This window comes from Triticum aestivum, chromosome 5A (genome assembly GCF_018294505.1).
Source record: "Triticum aestivum cultivar Chinese Spring chromosome 5A, IWGSC CS RefSeq v2.1, whole genome shotgun sequence".
NCBI classification, from domain to species: Eukaryota; Viridiplantae; Streptophyta; class Magnoliopsida; order Poales; family Poaceae; genus Triticum; species Triticum aestivum.
This window is the reverse complement of record NC_057806.1, coordinates 67,723,776-67,728,191: the sequence shown is the minus strand read 5'-3', so window position 1 is coordinate 67,728,191 and position 4,416 is coordinate 67,723,776.

The window sequence follows — 4,416 nt, the reverse complement described above, 5'->3', positions numbered from 1 at the left end:
TTTCTCAGTCGGTGCCGCCAGGATAGGCGGCGTGGCCAGCATCTTCTTCAGCTCGTAGAAAGCTTGGTCGGCTTGGTCATTCCACTCGAAGTGAGTGGTCTTCTTCATGAGGCGGTAGAGGGGGAGAGCTTTCTCTCCGAGCCGGCTGATGAAGCGGTTCAGGGAGGCCAAGCATCCGGTGAACTTCTGGACGTCTCGAAGTTTGGTGGGAATCGCCATTCTCTCAATGGCCTTGATCTTTACTGGGTTGCATTCGATGCCGCGTTCGGAAACCAGGAAGCCTAGGAGTTGGCTGGCTGGCACTCCGAACACGCATTTCTCGGGGTTGAGCTTGATTTGGAACCGGCGTAGGTTCTCAAATGTTTCCTTGAGGTCTTCCAACAAGGTGCCGCGCTTCTCCATCTTCACCACAATGTCGTCTACGTCGACGTGGGCATTTCGGCCGAGCTGCTTGAGGAGGCACTTCTGCATGCAACACTGAAAAGAGGCACCGGCATTTCTCAAGCCGAATGTCATAGTCAGGTAGCAGAAGGCTCCGAATGGCGTGATGAAGGCGGTCTTCAGACGGTCTGCCGGATCTAACTTTATCTGGTGGTATCCTGAGTAAGCATCCAAGAAACTCAACAGCTCGCATTCGGCCATGGAGTCTATCACTTGATCAATTCTTGGCAGGGCAAAGGGATCTTTGGGGCAGGCCTTGTTGAGGCTCGTGTAGTCTATGCACATGCGCCACTTGTTGTTCTTCTTTAGCACGAGGACCGGGTTGGCGAGCCATTCTGGAAAGAAAACTTCCATAATGAAGCCGGCTGCCAGAAGCCGGGCTATCTCTTCTCCTACGATCCTTCTTTTCTCCTCTGATAATCGGCGGAGGGGTAGTTTGACTGGTTTTGCGTCTTCTCGGACGTGTAGCTTGTGCTCGGCGAATTCCTTCGGAACGCCCGGCATGTCCTTGGGGGACCATGCAAGGATGTCCCGATTCTCACGGAGGAAATCGGCGAGCTCGCCTTCCTATTTGCTGTTTAGGTTTGCCCCGATGATGGCAAACCTCTCTGGGTGCTCGGGGACAAGAGGTATCTTCTTCGTCTCCTTGGCCGGCTAGAAAGATCCTTGGGCATCATACTCCTTGGGATCGGGGGACAAGGCCGACTGTTTGCCGGCCATGGCCATGACTCGGTCCAACATCTTCTTTTCTTCGGCAATCACAAGGGACTTGGCCAACCGGCTGCTGGCTGCTGCGCACTTGGAAGATTTCTTGTAATCGCCGGCTATGGTGATGATGCCTTTGGTGCTCGACATCTTCATCTTGAGGTAAGCATAGTGGGGAACAACCATGAACCTGGCCAAGGCAGGTCGGCCAAGCAATGCATGGTAGGGGCTCTCCAGGTCCACCACTTCAAACCAGATCGCCTCCCGGCGGAAATGCTCCTTGTCCCCAAAAAGTACATCAATCTTGATCTTGCCAATGGGGGCGCATGACAGGCCGGGTACGATGCCATGGAACACAGTCCGAGTAGGCACGAGTTGCTTCGTCTTGACGTTTAGCTTCTCCAGGGTGTCACGGTACAGGATGTTGATGCTGCTCCCGCCGTCTATCAGCACGCGGGAGAAATGGGCGGCGCGTCTATCCGTTGCAAGGGTGGCATCCAGAACCAACACATAAGAGCCGGGAGATGGCATCACCTCTGGGTGGTCGGCCCGGCTCCAGCTGATAGGTTTTTTTGACCAGTGCATGTGCTCGGCAGGGTTGGCAGCGACCATGCTGACCTCCTGGTGCTCTTGGCATCTACCGCGCCGGTCTTCGGGCTGGCTTGTAAAGACGACATAAGCGGCATGCTCGTCGGGGAACTCATCATGCATGGCTCCGACTGCAGGCCGAGCGGTCGGCGGCTGAGGGAGTCCTGGATTAGGGGGTGTCCGGATGGCCGGACTATACTTCCAGCCGGACTCCTGGACTATGAAGATACAAGATTGAAGACTCCGTCCCGTGTCTGGATGGGACTTTCCTTGGCGTGGAAGGCAAGCTTGGCGATGCGGATATTCAAGATCTCCTACCATTGTAACCGACTCTATGTAACCCTAACCCTATCCGGTGTCTATATAAACCGGAGGGTTGTAGTCCGTAGGCAATCAACTCCATATACAACAATCATACCATAGTCTAGCTTCTAGGGTTTAGCCTCCTTGATCTCGTGGTAGATCTACTCTTGTACTACCCATATCATCAATATTAATCAAGCAGGACGTAGGGTTTTACCTCCATCAAGAGGGCCCGAACCTGGGTAAAACATAGTGTTCCTTGCCTCCTGTTACCATCCGGCCTAGACGCACAGTTTGGGACCCCCTACCCGAGATTCGCCGGTTTTGACACCGACATTGGTGCTTTCATTGAGAGTTCCTCTGTGTCATCGCCTTTAGGCCCGATGGCTCCTTTGATCATCAACAACGATGCGGTCCAGGGTGAGACTTTTCTCCCCGAACAGATCTTCGTCTTCGGCGGCTTCGCTCTACGGGCCAATTCGCTCGGCCACTTGGAGCAGATCGAAAGCTACGCCCCTGGCCATCAAGTCAGGTTTGGAAGCTTAAACTACACGGCTGACATCCGCGGAGACTTGATCTTCGACGGGCTCGAGCCACGGCCAAGCGCGCCGCACTATCTCGAGGGGCATGATCTAGCTCTGCCCCCGGATTGTGTCCTGGAGGCCGCACACGCATCGGTTCCGACCCCTAAATCGGAGCCTATTGCACCAATCGAGGATGGGCGGTTGGACGTCACCTCGGGGGCTGCGATCCCGAAAGCGATCGAGCCGAACGCTAGCCCCGCACTCTGCACGACCCGTGACTCCGAGGATCCGGACTCCTCCCTGGACTCCGAACCCCCCGCGCCCCTGCCAATCGAATCCGATTGGGCGCCAATAATGGAGTTCACCGCCGCAGACATCTTTCAGCATTCGCCTTTTGGTGACATCCTGTACTCTCTTAAGTCTCTCTCTTTATCAGGAGAGCCCTGGCCGGACTACGGTCAGCGAGGGTGGGATACGGATGATGAGGAAATTCAAAGCCCACCCACCACCCACTTTGTAGCCACTGTCAACGATCTAACCGACATGCTTGACTTCAGCTCCGAAGACATCGACGGCATGGACGACGATGTAGGAGACGAATAGGAACCAGCACCTGTAGGGCGCTGGAAGGCCACCTCGTCATATGACATATATATGGTGGATACTCCAAAAGATGGAGATGGCGATGGAACAGTGGGGGATGACGCCCCCAAGAAACAGCCAAAGCGTCGGCGTCAGCGGCGCCGCTCTAAATCCTGCCAAAGCAAAAACGGTGATTCCGGCACGGGAGATAATACTACCCCGGATAGCGCCGAAGAACACCCACCTCAGCAAGATTCGGCACAGGAAGATGGAGAAGCCAGCCCTCATGAGAGAGCGGCAGACCGAGAGGTCGAGGATGATAACTATACGCCTCCCTCCGAAGATGAGGCAAGCCTCGATGACGACGAATTCGTCATACCATCAGACCAAGACGAACAAGAGCGTTTTAAACGCAGGCTTTTAGCCACGGCAAGCAGCCTCAAGAAAAAGCAGCAACAGCTTAGACCTGCCCAAGATTTGCTAGCTGACAGATGGACTGAAGTCCTTGCAGCCAAAGAGTATGAACTCGAACGCCCCTCCAAGAGTTACCCGAAGCGCAGGCTGCTACCCTGATCAGAGGAGGAAGCACCTACATCACCAGCGCATGACATGGTAGACCGGTCACCTCGCGGCCGCGATAGAGAGGCCTCTCGGCCCTCCACCCAAGCCATGCCCCGACGCCGCTCAACTAAGGCACGGGAAAATGTGCCCGACCTGCGAGACATACTGGAGGATAAGGCAAGACAAACAAGATCGATCTACGGATTGCGCAGGCGCCCTACGGCATGTGACAATGATCTTCACTCCGGATACAACAAATCCGGCCGGGCCGAACACAACAGACATAGCTCTTCCGAGCTGCGCTGTGATATAGCCCAGTACAGAGGCGCTGCACACCCGCTATGCTTCACGAATGAATTAATGGATCATAAAATCCCAGAGGGTTTCAAACCCGTAAACATCGAATCATACGATGGCACAACAGATCCGGTGGTATGGATCGAGGATTATCTCCTTCACATCCACATGGCACGCGGTGATGATCTACACGCCATCAAATACCTCCCGCTCAAACTTAAAGGACCGGCCCGGCATTGGCTTAACAACTTTCCAGCAGACTAAATCGGTTCTTGGGAGGACCTGGAAGCCGCATTCCTCGAAAACTTCCAGGGCACTTACGTGCGACCACCGAATGCTGACGACTTAAGCCACATAATTCAGCAGCCAGAGGAATCGGCCAGACAATTTTGGACACGGTTCCTAACAAAGAAAA